At 35.9% G+C, this 14,701-nt stretch overlaps 1 protein-coding gene across 4 annotated transcripts in view; it reads right to left on the bottom strand.

Annotated features, from left to right (window-relative positions):
* Positions 1–13,908: 13,908 nt before the first annotated feature.
* The window catches only part of LOC141514339 (disintegrin and metalloproteinase domain-containing protein 2-like), a 141,683-nt gene continuing 140,890 nt past the window's right edge, over positions 13,909–14,701 (bottom strand). For all 4 annotated transcript variants that reach the window (XM_074225101.1, XM_074225109.1, XM_074225118.1 and 1 more), the window contains one exon: positions 13,909–14,059. The gene's annotated coding sequence lies outside the window, so the exon portion shown is untranslated. The remainder of the gene's footprint in view (positions 14,060–14,701) is intronic.

Raw genomic sequence — 14,701 nt, 5'->3', positions numbered from 1 at the left:
CTCACCTGCCTATCAACCTAAGTCCTGAAATAAACCCCATCTGAATCCTTCCTTTTAAGGTGATCAATGGGCAGAGCCCCCAGATCATCCTGATTGAAGACAAGGTAGATAAACTTGTTTTTACCAAAGTGAATTGTAGGCTATCAAAAGGGATTTTGTAGTGTTATCTATGGTACTGATGAGACTGCATTTCAGTTTTAAAATCACTTAGCAGAGGGCTAAGTAGAAGGAATAGATTTTTGACAGTTTTTGACAACTTGCAGCTCCCATCCCATATCCCCCCCCCCCCCCCCCCGACAGCCCCTGTTTCTCCTGACTGCCCTCCTCCTAGAGAATTCTGGTTCTGATGAGACTGGCTCTACCTATTCCTACAGACCAGATCCCTAAAACTAGATTCTACCTATCACATTATGGGATGTGGAAGTTAAATATGGTTTTTAACTTGGAAAAACAAACTGTATTAAGGAAGCAGTCAAGTCTTTTTGTAATCTGCTATCAGGATCTGGGAGTACAATTGTGAAATGCAGAGTAGATGTAAGAACAATTGTCTTGATTTGAAAGTGAAAGAGAGGGCTGGCAGGTATGGGACCAAGGATGATGAGATGTCCTTTGTTCTCTAAGAAGACCAAAACATGAAGTTGATGCCATGACAAATACATCAATTGAATTTGGGTGGGAGAGGGGTGGCTGTGCTAAGTCACCAGCCTCACTTTCTCCTCCAGAGCCATCTGGGTCCAGGGGCCAGTTTTGGATCAAGAAGACTGGAAATGACTGGAAGGCAATTAGGGTAAAGTGACTTGCCCAAGGTCACATAGCTAATAAGTGTCTGTATCTGAGGTGGACTTGGAATTCCCATCTTACTGACTCCAAGGTAGTGCTCTATCCTCTGTGCTATCTAGCTGCCCCCAGACCACTGATACCTAATATATCCTGGGAGATCCATAATTCAGTTAGGGTTTTTCATTCCTTTTTAAAATGGCTAAAGTTAAAAAGAAAAATTTATTGTCAATCACTTATTATAGAAGTATGGTTCTAAAATGATTATACAGTGTATTTATACCATTCTTGAGCTTTTGGTTACAACTCAAGTTGATGTATTTTTGTATTAGAATCTATATTTTTATGAAAGTATTTTGTTATTGATTTATTAGTGGAAACTCATGTCCCAAGTATAAATTTGGTTTACATTGAATGATGTCCAATATAAAGAATTCTATGTATATCAATATGAAGATTAGTCAACCAGGGTTGTGGATTCCCTGGTCTGAGATGTTCCAAATTTCTTTTCCTAATAAGGGGCCTAATTATTTCTTAAGATTATTTCTTTTTCCTTTCTCCTTTATCCAACTAACCTACGCTGAAGGAAACCTGGATTGGATAGACTATATCTACTAGTTCAATTGTCAAATGACTCAATCTCTATTGGGAACATGGGATATGATTGTTATTCTATTTTCCTGCATTGCTAGTTCTCTAGCAATTTCCTTTTCCTAGGACTCCTGGCTTTCCTCCTTACTGACCCCTATTGGTCCCCTGTTAATTGACCCGCTATAGCTTTGTTTACTTAATCTTTTTATGAGGTTTCTCTAGGCTACAAGTTATGCATCTCCTCTACTAGATATCAACCAACTAGTACTGATCCTGACAAGTCCTCATCCTAAGGACCCTGCCTCAATTAAATTTCAGTCCAAATGGGCACTGATAGGACAGGCAGGGTTAGCTTCCAATTTCTGAAGAAGTTCCAGAAAAGAATTCAGACCCATATTGTCAAAAGTGGGGAAAATGTTGAAGGAAAAATATTTGTTTAGCCTTTTTAATATTAAGAAATATTATTTGAGTTTGCCTGATATTTTCTGAGGGCTTCTGATTTCCCTTCCATTGTTCAAAGTCTCATCATCAAGAAAAATAGAGGACAACTTAGTCCATTCCCCTACTCATCCTCTACCTTCCTGGCTCTCAGTCTTCCAAGGGGGCACTTGGGCCCAGGCATATCAAGATGGGGTAATTGATTCCCTCCCCTGACTCCTCCTTGCCCAGGAGGTGGGCAAGACTCTGCATAAAAGTTTAGCCAACACTTTCCTCCTTACTGGATTTACCTGGGTCTAAGTCCAGTCATATTTATGAGTTTCCTCCCCCTTTTCCCTTTTCCTTTTTCCCTTTTCTCTTTTCCCTTTTCCCTTGGGCACCTTAGACTTTTGTTATTTAGCCTGTCCTTTAAGTAGTTCACTGACTTGCTCCCTCTCCAGAACTATTTTTGGTCACCTGTGAATTTTATGTATAACTTGTAAATTAAAATTTAGCTTTTCTTAATTCTGGGGTCAGGTAGTCTATCTGTGAATTTTTCATTTAAGAAACAGACCCCTCCCATAGACTTAAATTAATCCCTAAGAGCAGCATTTTCCCATCATCGATAATCCTTAACAACTCTTGTGTTGCTCCTTCCCACTCCAAGAAATTATCTATCAGATCTATGGAAAGGGAATAATTTGTGACCAAACAAGAATGAAAGCACCTTATAAACTGCAAAATGAATGATTTTGACTATATTAAATTAAAACATTTTTGCTTTAATAAAATCAATGTTGCCAAAATTAGAAGGAAAGCTTCTTTCCTAAAAAACTGGGAAATAATCTTCATAGCTAGGAGTTCTGATAAAGGTCTCATTTCTAAAATATATAGAGAATTGCATCAAATTTATAAAGTCAAGTGACTGTGAAGATTGTTTCCAAGCTTTCTGCTTTCCTTCTAAGGAGGACTGGAACAATGATGCATTGCTGGTGGAGTTGTGAATCAATACAACCTTTGTGGAGAGCAATATGGAACTATGCCCAGAGAGCAATAAAACTATTCATACTCTTTGACCCAGCAATTCCAATTCTAGTCTATATTCAGAAGAAATTATTTTAAAAAAGGAAAAGTCTTACATGTCCCAAAATATTCATAACAGCTCTTTTTGTAGAAGCAAAGAATTAGAATGGAGGATGTCCATCATTTAGAGAATGGCTAAGCAAGTTATGGTACATGAATACCATTGAATACTATTGTTCTATAAGAAATCATAAATGGTCGAACTCTAGAGAAGCATGGAATGACTTATGAGATCTGATGCTGAGTGAAGGGAGTAGAACCATGACAACAATGTACACATCAACAACATTGTGAGATGAACAACCTTGATGTAAGCAGCTCCTCTCAACAGTTCAGAAAGCTAGGACAGCTGTATTAGACTAACTATGGACTAAGTTATCCCTATCCAGAGGAAGAAAATACAAAACAAACACACACACACACACACACACACACACACACACACACATATACACACACACACAAAACCCTTCAGAATCTGAACACTTCATAAAAATTATCATTTATGTATCACTTTCCCTTAATCCTAATTCCTCATACCAAAAATAACTAATCTGTAAACATGTTTATCAAAATATGTATGTACAATGCTAACCTGACTGCCACTGAGGGGAGGGGGAGGTGGGAAGGGAAGAAGGACATTTGGAACTTAAAATATACATGTGCATGTGAATGAAAATAAATTTGAAAAATACAAAAAAATATTTGTAATGTGAAGCAGATAAGAAGTAACTGCTATCATTATGCTTCCACATGAGGTTACTTGTCACAGCAACAAAAGTTACAGCAACAGTTAATTAAGCAAGAAATTAAGGGGCAGAGATAGACCAATCAGAATAAAGGCCATATCCTCTTAACATCTTGTTTTTCTCCTCAAGGTTAGAACTGACTCTAGTCAGTCTTATGTAGGATAAAGGTTAACTCAAAAATCAGATATGTGTACTTAATGAATCTCATACATAGTACCTGACACATCCTGTATAAAATGAGAACCTTGTCATCTGATCATGGATAGCAGAATAAGGAAGGAAGGGGTAACCTACCAAGGAGTAGCATGGAATAGGTGGATATAGAAAACTGTAAACTGAAAGGGAAGGGACCAGTCCAGGTCTGGAAGGGAGTAACTGTGTCATTCTAAAAGTATCAAGCTTTCTCTTGCTTCTGTGTCTGTCATACTCTTGGAGATGTGCCTATTTCTTGCAAGACCTGTAAATAAAGATCCTTCCTTCAACCTGGGCTTAGTTTCATTATTGTGCCTGAGTTCCCAACAAGAGGGTCCCAAGGACCTTCTTTCTAACAATTTGGTACCTGAATAGGACCCTGTAGAACCCCAACCCCAGCCAATTTGACAAAACACAGGGAAGAGTGCTCCTGCCTCATTGTGGTGGTCTCTTCTTCCAAGGGCTCTGTCAGTTGTGCATCATCTGGACCCTGTGATTTTGGTCTTGAGGCAAAAAGAATGAACAATCAAGGGAAGATGCAGAAGTCAGAAATTCTTGAACAAGGAAAATGAGACCTTGTTGGTTAAAAATCTTTAGACAGGACCAGTCCCAGTTAGGTGACCAATGGAGGAGAAACCTAAGGTGGAAGGCCAAGGATCATAAGGAAAGGCACCTAAAGAAGAATGGCCAAAGACCACTAAAATCCCCCTGAGGTAACATAAATCGGAATTATTTTATTACCCTGCTAGTTAAAAATCTTGCAAGGGTCAGACATTGAGTTTGTGTATGTGTCTGAAGAGTGTTGAGAGCATGAGGTGTAGTCTGAACCTGCAGTTTTGCTGATACCAAAGAGAAGAACAGCAGGGGGAAAAGACACAAGATCATGGAAAGTCTCTGACAAAATAGGCAAGATGGGGAGTTAAGGAAATAAAGAAACTAATGTTCCTGATAAGGAGGGAAGAGAGTCCCCAGAAGATAAACTTCCAGAAAAGTCCCAGACGGAGGATATCTAGGATATGTACTAGAAATAACAATAAAAAGAAAATTCAGAAGATGGAAGGATGGGATGTGTTTGTACAATTGTCTTTGTCCTATCTCAGTGTCTAGACTGGCTTTTTTCCAGTTGCCTGTTATGTTCTGTGTTTAGTTGGTACAAGGTTAGCATGACCAGCTCCCTTCCCTCCCTTTTGCTCTTACTGAGGCTGCCATTTTGTTAAGAAAACAGAGCCAGTGGCAGGTAGAGAGAGGAAAGAGTGAAGATGAACAGGAAGGTTAGGAGCACTTGGTAAATCAAAGTGGAATCCAAGGGGTAATGAGAAAAGCGTGAAAGTTCTCCTGATAGTCCAGGATAGGGAGGAAGATATAAATCCCTCAAGACATGAAGTAACATGAAAAAGTTTTTGAGGATAATTTATCAAAATTAGAGACAAAGCTGAATAGATTTATATATTTGAGCTGGTGGAGAGAGCTGTCTTACTCTCTGTGTAATGAGAGAGGGTCTACACACACGCAAAACTCCTCCCTAGTTCTCTCTACAGAGCAAGTTTGTAGACAGATCAGAAAGCCTGGTTCTTCAGAGGAAAAACTAAGAGATTAATTTGGTTTTGGAAGTAAAAGGTGCAGAACAATAAGCTATAGTTACTATGGTGATCCTCACTGAGGATGATGAGAAACAAATAAATATGGTTGTCTAAGGAGGTGGAGGCAGTCACTAATGCCCAATTGAATTTTTAGGGGATCAAGGATTGAAAATTATAAAATACAAAATACAAAAAAAAAAATGCTTTCTAAAGCTCAAAGGGTATAGCCCACCATAGGATAAATGTTTGAGCAAATAAGGACAACAATCTTATTTCCCTTTCCTGCAATCCCTGGTTAACCAGCACTGGGAAATAAATCAACTTTGAGCCAGAATTTCTAAGCAATGAACCTGGCCTGCAGCACTTCTGCAAATTTCTGTCCAATTTGGAAATTATTTTTAATTCAGGTTTAATAGAAGGATAAATTCAAACTGGAATAGGGAACCCTTTTATTTATGAATGAATTCATACACTATTATAAACTCAAATTGTAATCTAGCTCTAAGACATGATTAGTAAAATTATTATTTAGGGAAAAAAAATTTGATTTAAATTCTATCCCAATTTAGGTTGGATAAATTCCAACTTTAAAGATTTATTCCTGTTTTAAGGATGAATTAAAGAAGAGAGATCTATTTAAAGAGAAAAACTTTCAGAAGAATGCTTTGTAGAAGCATTTATGTAGTAGGGCCTACCAAACTTTCAAATCTGCAAACTAATACATTGTAATAATGTGATGGCATTGATAATAGCAATGCTGAATCAATTAGGCATTGGTTTAATATTAAAAGCATTTAAAATTACAGTTATAATAGCAAGTAGAAAGGATCTTGCTATTTTGATCTAAATTTGTCAGTCCATGGCATAAGAGTCACATTAGTGTTTTGAAATTATTCTATATATAAGATTAAATTCCTGAGGAATCCCATTTGCTTTTGCAAATGATATGAGTGTATGAGTCTGAGTTGAAGTAAACAAACTTGGACACTTCCAGCAACAATCAGGCACAATTTGGGGGCATCTGACATGGAGGATACCACCTGCATCCAGAGAAAGAATTTAGAGTTTGAACAAAGACCAAAGACTATTACCTTTAATTTTTTTTAAAAAGTTATCTTATTATGTAATTTTTTCTATCTCTTATACTTTATTTTTTTTCTTTGATTTCCTCTCTCATTACATTCAACTTTTGATCAATGTGTAGCATGGAAACAATGTAAAGACTAACAGACTGCCTTCTGTGGGGGTGGGGGGAGGAAAGTGAGACTGGGGAAAAAATTGTAAAATTCAAAACAAATTAATTAATTAAAAAAAAGAAGTCAACAAACTTGTAAAACAAAGATCAAAAAGACATAAAGTTATAAGATTAACCGTAACATTAGTTAAGCTTCTTTGTTGGAGACATTATATTTAGTGAAGGGTAATAATTCACATGCCATTTTATTTGGAATCTAATGTATTTTATGTCTTAACATTTGGAATATTTTTAAGAACACATGTGGAACTAAATGCAAATTATTTGAAAGTCATCTAAAGATGCTTTAATTGTTTTAAAGGATTCTGGAAGTAAAGGTTTGTTGTTTGTGTCTATTTGAATATGGATGATAACAACGTATTAATAGAGAAAATCATTTTTATAGACTCATTTCTATATGCAATCTGGAATTATTATATTTATCCCACATCATTTGTTGATACTTCGACATAAACATGCAACATGGATGAAGATAATTATAATTGATATTTAACCATTGTGAGTTGAACTTACTTGAAGTTCTGATTATTTGGAATTTGCTATTTAAGATCTTATGGGACTATCGAATTAGCCTTATTCTGTGTATGACAACAGGTATGAGATGCAAAGGAATTGCTGTAGGGCCAATGTTCTATGAGATTCTATTGATACCAGTAGCCTATAGGATTTGAGAGATGAAGACAATAGATTCTTTGGGAGGGGCTATGAAAGTGATGGTGAACAAGCTCTGAGATTGTACTTTCCTGTTTCCAGAAGGTAACACTTCCCAGATTTAAAATCTGGCTCAAGGCATTTGGTCACTCAAATGACTTCTGCCTGGAAACTGACATCTAAATGAATAAAGGAATTTTCTCCTTAAGTCCCTGATCTTTATGATAAATTGCTATAATCATGTTAAATGACCAATATTAAGAAAAGGAATAGAAATTTTAAGTAGGCCTTTAGTTATCTAAATTAATAGCTAGGTAGTCTATTGTAAAACCTTGGCATAAAATTTCAATTTTAGGTAAAGATATTTGAGTCATAATAATAGCAAAAGATTAAAACTGTTTTATTTGTAATTTTCCTTCTGAATACTCTATGTCCTAAACTGATTATCAAATATATATGTTACAAACTCGTTAATTTAGCAATCTTCAGTGAATTCACTTTTGTAGTGGAATCTATATGAAAGTTTATTTTGTTAAGTGGAGTGACATTCTCCAAATGGGGGGGATAATTAAAGGGAATAAAATTTCAAAAATAAAATTAGGGGGCGACTAGGTGGCACAATGGATAGAGCACTGGCCCTGGAGTCAGGAGTACCTGAGTTCAAATCCGGCCTCAGACACTTAATAATTACCTAGCTGTGTGGCCTTGGGCAAGCCACTTAACTCTGTTTGCCTTGCAAAAACCTAAAATAAAATAAAATTAGGTTAATTTTTATTTGTAACTGAATGTTCTGTTTATATCAATATGACAATGGGCAAGTAAAAATGTAAATTGTCATGATGTAAGAAGTTCCAGAGTTTTATTTTCTACTAATGAAAACATGGGTTTTGATTTGATTAAAATGTTTTGTTAGGAAGCCCTTTTACCCAAAAGGAAGACCTCTACAAGAAACTTCAATTGAATAAGATTTCTGGAACAGACACTAGAGATAGCATAGAACATCAGATGTCTCCAGAAGAAAGAAAAATTGGACCAGGTGTTTATGTTATTATTTATCTTCTTCCTTTTGTGTATATTTGAACAAGTTATTTAATCAAAGGGGATAGTTTCTTTTGAGCAGATGAGGAGATGAACAGACTTATGAGTTTGGAGTAGAAATGATAGGCATTTGATGGAATCAGAAGAGATTCTCAGGGAGAAAATGGTCTGAACTATTAGTGATGAAGAATGTGAACTGATGCTTAAAAAATTGGAGGAGGGCCAAAGATTGTGGAACATAAAATTTATGGAGAAAAAGAGGAGGGATTGTAAGAAATGACTGCCATTATTATGCTTCCATATAAGATAATTTTAGTCACATCAGCAAAAGTTATAACAAGAGTTACTCAAGCAGAAAATAAGGTGGGGGGAAACCAATCAGAATAAAGGCAGCATCCTCTTAAGATCCTGTTAGAATCAATTCTAGCCAGTCTTATACAGGACAAAGGTAAACTCATAAATCAGGTGTATGCTTAATGAACTTCATATGATAACTGCATACCCTGCCTAAAATTAGAGCCTTGTTAATTGATCATGGGTTGCAGAATGAGGGAGGGAGGGGTAACATACCAAGGAGAAGTATGGAAAGAGTAGATGTGGAAGACTGTAAACTGGAAGGGATTGGACCAATTCAGGTCTGGAAGTGAGGAACTGCATCATTCTAATAGTATAAAGCTTACTCCTTCTGTATCTGGCCCACTCTATTTGGAGATGTGTACATTTCTTGCAAGAACCATAAATAAAGATGCTTAACTCCCTCTGGGCTTGGTTTTATTGCTGTATCTGAGTTCCCAACAAGAGGGTCTCAAGAACCTTATTTCTAACAGTGCATTTACTCCTACTGAATAAATAGGATAAAAATACTCATTGCACAAAAGGGGGGAGGGTATAATTTTGAAGCCTGCTTATAATGTAGAGTGAATTTCACCTAAAGTTATATATGTAAATCTGGAAGTTTGCAACAATTAGCCAGTGTTAGGTTTCTAGGGGGTTAAGTGAACTACATAGCATAGTCACTATCTATTTGGGATTATTTCTAGTGATATATTTAAAGACAGAAGATAATTTCATATATATATATATATATGTGTATATATATATATGTATGTATGTATACACTCACACACACACATATGACAGACAAATTTTAAAAGGTGAAAATAGTATACTCTGAGTTGCATGCAAATTCCATAACTCTTTCTCTGGATATGGATGGCATTTTCCACCACAAGTTTTTTAGATTTGTCTTTGCTGTGTTGTTGAGAGGAACTGAATCTAGAGGAATGGGTCTGAATTTTATTTTGCTTACCACCTTTTCCCTTTTGGACCTTTTATTTGTACAGTCTATTTATCAAAGGATACTGCCCCATTTGATTCTGTTAAAGAGCCATCTATCTTTCCCTTTCCCATTGTCTCCCCTTTTATGCCCCTCACATCCCTAAACTTCCTTCATTGGTCTATATATAGCACCATTTTTACCAACAGGAGAAAATGTTTCTTTCAGAAACAAAAGGCTTGCCTGTTTGCTTTCTGTATTTCTTCTGCTGCCACAGGATAGTGCTGACATCCTGGAGGGGGAAGATTTCTATCCCTTGTACAAGTCTTTACCATAGCTAATAAGGCACAAAAGCCCCATTCCACTCCTACCTTGACATGAAGCAATATCCTGAGTTGTAAAGGCAGCTTTATCAATCCTGCCTTCTGATTTATAATTCTTCATTAAAATTCTACAGCTAGGCTTCTCCAAAATTCCACCTTGGAATTCAAGTCAGGTTTCTGGGCATGCATGACTACAAGCCTAGGAAACTAATGAACATGCATGTTAACCTAAATCTGTTTGTTCTTTCCCAAGATCTCTATAAGTTAACAAATGTTAGCCTAATTCTGCTCATTTTATTTAAGATCAAAGTCTTAAAGGTTGACACCATCTTCATTATGGACATTATGCTAGTTGATACAGTCTAAGTTCATTTTGGAGTCAGGAAGACCAACAGAGATACCAGCTATGTGAAGATATCAATCATCTAACCTCTTTGAGTCTCATTTTCTCATCTGTTGAATAATATTGAGCTTCAAGTTCAGTAAAACACTCTGGTAGTTTGTTGATTGCCCTTCAAATTATTTTTGCTTTCCATACCCCCCAGAAGAAGTCCTTCTTTATGACATGTTTAGTTAACTGAAACAGATATTGGTCATATATGAGAACGCATTAGAAATGAGTACCTAAAAAAACCTTGAATGTACAATGGCAAGCCTCACTAAAGACTAAAGAGAGAACAAAAGATCAACAAGGCTACAAATACACAGAAATGAAGGTCAACTTAAAAGAGAAGAAAAAATAATATTAAAAGAAAATAAGTTTATTATATAAGCAAAATAGACAGATATCTGAAGACAAGATGTATAGAGACAATCTAAGGCCATAGGTTTCCAGAAGAAAAATGACAGGACAAAAACCTCTTAAGACCATAATGAAAGAAAGAGAACTAACTAGAACTTCTAAACATAGAAAATGAAATTCCAATGGAAATAATTCACAGATTGTCTCCAGGGGAAGGGGGGGAAACTCAATACTTCAAACTTCAAATTTAATTCAGAAACAAGTTCTGCAAGTTATTATAAGAAAAATCTGTGAATACAAAAGAAAGAACAGTTCAATAAAGACTATTCAGCAACTACTAGAAAAAGGAGGAAGAAATAGAAGGTTATGTTTCAAACAGCAATGGAGCTCAAGATGTAACCTTTGATAACCTATCTTGAAAATATGATCTTAACCATACAAAAGACAAATGTTCAATAATAAAGAAGAATTTGAAACATTTTAGAATGAAAAACAGAATTGAAAAGATTATTTGACTCTCAAATAGCCCAAACAACAAACAGGAAAAGTGAATAAATGCTTCCGGGGAGCATAGAGGGCAAAATAAAAATTAAAAGAATCTATCAATCACTTCCTGAAAGAAATCTGAAAACAAAAATTCCCAGATTTTTTTAGTCAAATTTCAGAGTTCCCAGGTCAAGGATAAAATATTGCAAGCAGCCAGAAAGAAACAATTCAAAGATTGCAGAGTCACAGTCAGAATAATACAAGATTTAGTAATTTCTACATTAAAAGATCGGAAGATTTGAAATATGATATTCTGGAGGGCAAAGAAGCTGGAATTAAACCAAGAATTACCTAAACAGCTAGGTGGTGCAGTGGATAGAACCTTGGAGTCAGGATGATGGGAGTTTGAATCCAGCCTCAGACACTGGACACTTACTAGTTGTATGGCCTCGGGCAAGTCACTTAAGCCTGATTGCCTCTCATTTGGGGCCATTTCTCCAGTCATCCTGATTCATATCAGGACATAGATCCAGATGACTCTGGAAGAGAAAGTGAGGCTGGTGACTTAGCACATCACCCTTCATTTAAATCCAGTTCATGAACTTGTCATGACATCATCTCCCTGATGCCATGATCTTCTTTGAGAATGAAGGACAAACATCATCATCACCTAGCCAGCAAAACTGAATACAATCTTTCAGGGAGAAAACTGGATATTCAATGAAACAGAAAATTTCAAGCATTCCTGATGAAAAGAGCTGAATAGTAATTTTGACCTTTCAAATATAAGATTCAAGAGAAACATAAAAAGGTAAACAGGAAAGAGAAATCTTAAGGGATTCAATAAGATTAAATCATTTACATTCCTACATGAAAAAAATGATTCTTGTAATTCCTAAGAGTTTTATCATTATTAGGACAGTAAGAAAAAAGGCATTGATGGGGGTTGAATATTATGGAATGAGATATAAAAATATATAATTAGGACATGAGTAAAACTTATGCATTGGGAGACGGAAAGAATATTTTGAGATTGGACAGGGTGAAGAGAGAAGAGAGAGAAGGATAAACAGGAGAAAAATAGGATGGAAGGAAATACATAATAGTATTCATAACTATATAAAAAATTTAACAGAACATTTCTCTGATAAAGGTCTCATTTTTCAAATATATAGAGAACTGCATCAAATTTATGAGAGCACAAATCATTACCAAATTGACAAATGGTCAAAGGATATGAACAAGTAGTCTCAAAGTTATCAAAGCTTTCTATAGTCATGAAAAAAAAATGCCCTAAATCACTGTTATTAGAGAAGTACAAATAAAAACAATCGAAATAATCACTCACACTTATCAGATTGGCTAGTACAACAGAAAAAGAAAAATAAAAAGTGTTGGAAAAGATGTGAGAAAATTGAGACATTAATACATTGTTCAGGGAGTTTTGAACTGTTTCATTCTGAATTGCTATTTGAAACTATACTCAAAAAGCTTTAAAACCATGCATATTCTTTGACCCAGAAATACCACTACTAGGTCTGTATCACTGGGTATTGAAAATATTTAAGGGGAGACAGGATGATCACTTGTATGAGTCAGATGGAATTCATAACTTGAATATCACTTAGAACATATGATTTCTGAATTCCCTTCCAACTCAAATGTTCTGTCATGGTACAGGTGACTCCTTGAAACTGACAGGCAGAAAAGCAAGACCATGTGCTTTCAGTTCAACGTGCTCAGTCATTCCAGAATGCATGGGCTTTATAAGATAATGAATTTCCATATCACATATAGTGCATAAAGTGTTTTTTTGTTTGTTTTTGCAAGGCAAGGGGGGTAAGTGACTTGCCCAAAGTCACATAGCTAGAAAATTAAGTGTATGAGGTCTGATTTGAACTCAGGTCCTCCTGACTCCAGAGTTGGTGCTCTATCCACTCTGCCACTTAGCTGCCCCATAGTGAATAAAATATTAAATGAAGTTATGAGTTTCGTTATCTGTTTTTCAGTCATTTCAATCATGTCCATGACCCCATTTGGGGGTTTTCTTGGCAAAGATTCTAGAGTTGTTATTTCTTCTCCAACTTAATTTACAGGTGAAAAACTGAGGTAAACAGAATTAAGTGACTTGCCTAGGGTCACACAACTAGTAAATGTCTGAGGTTAGATTTGAGCTTTAATCTTGATTCCAAGCCCAATGCTCTATCCATTGTGCCACCTAGTTTCAAGAGCACCTGAGTTCATATCCTACTGAAGTCTTCTCCCACTTATATGACCTTGGGCAAGATATACTATCTCTCTGTGCCTTGGTTTCTTCTCCTACAAAATGAAGAGGCTTTGATCTTATGATCTTATATGGAGCTGAAAGAGACCTTAGGAGTTATCTAGTGTAACCCATTCATTTAAGGAATTTTGGGCATAAAGTGACTTGCCACAGGCTGAAGGTGATAGAGTTGAGTTCTGAACCCAGATCCTTTGACTTCAAACCCAGTACTTACCTCAATATAAAGATTCAAAAACCATAGAAATATAGTCAAAAAGGCATCTTGTTAAATACAATGCTATTTCTTCGTAATGCTCTTCCTCAATTATTAAATCCTCTCCAGGCTATTATATGCACATAAAATAAGATTTCTCTCTCTCTCTCTCTCTCTCTCTCTCTCTCTCTCTCACACACACACACACACACACACACACACACACACACACACACACACACACACACAATTTCACATAAACAAATAATCCTTGAGAGAGAAAAAGTTTTGTATTAGCCAACATAATATAAAATACAGGATAACAGAAATTTTCCCCTGAGCATTCCTATCACTTCCAAGTAGCTAAGGCCCACCTTGCCCAGTCCAGGCAGACAACTGTTCACATGTTTATTGCTCTGAACCTACAGAAGAGGCAACAAGGAAATAAGAGTGACATTGAAATCATTAAAAATAACTGACAGACAGAAACAAACAAACAAAAAAACTTAGCATTTTTTCAAAGCAATCAAGGTCACATGATTAAAAACAAATTATTATAGACTTTAGCTGTAACTTAAAGTGCTGAGAGCTCACATGATGAAGTGATGCAAGCTGATACCATCCAAATGAAAATCTTTTATCATAAGAAATAAATCATTGCTATTAATAACTAATATTTATGTACATGTTAAAATTTTCCAGGCACTTTCCTAATAGTAACTCTATGAGGGAATGGAATCTCAGAGACCTTAAGTGATTTGTCAGGATCTAACAATCATAAATGTAAGAACCACTATTCAGACATAGATCTTCCTTGAACTTTATCACCTCCTCCTCCCTTTCTTCCTCTTCCTCCTCCTCTTCCTTCTTCCTTCTTTCTTGTTCAACTTCTGCTTCTTCAGCTTCATTCTCCCCCCACCCCCTTCTCTTCTCATTTCTTTGTTTATTTGTAAATTTTTTGGTAGAGGTCATTTATTTGTTTATTTGTAGACCTTGGTAGAGGTCATTTCTTTGCCAGGAGATTCTTTTATCATTAAAGGCACATTACATTGATATCTTTGGTG

The sequence above is a fragment of the Macrotis lagotis genome, chromosome 1, assembly GCF_037893015.1.
Source record: "Macrotis lagotis isolate mMagLag1 chromosome 1, bilby.v1.9.chrom.fasta, whole genome shotgun sequence".
NCBI classification, from domain to species: Eukaryota; Metazoa; Chordata; class Mammalia; order Peramelemorphia; family Peramelidae; genus Macrotis; species Macrotis lagotis.
The sequence above is the reverse complement of the archived record's forward strand: the minus strand, read 5'-3'. Positions and strand labels throughout refer to the sequence as shown.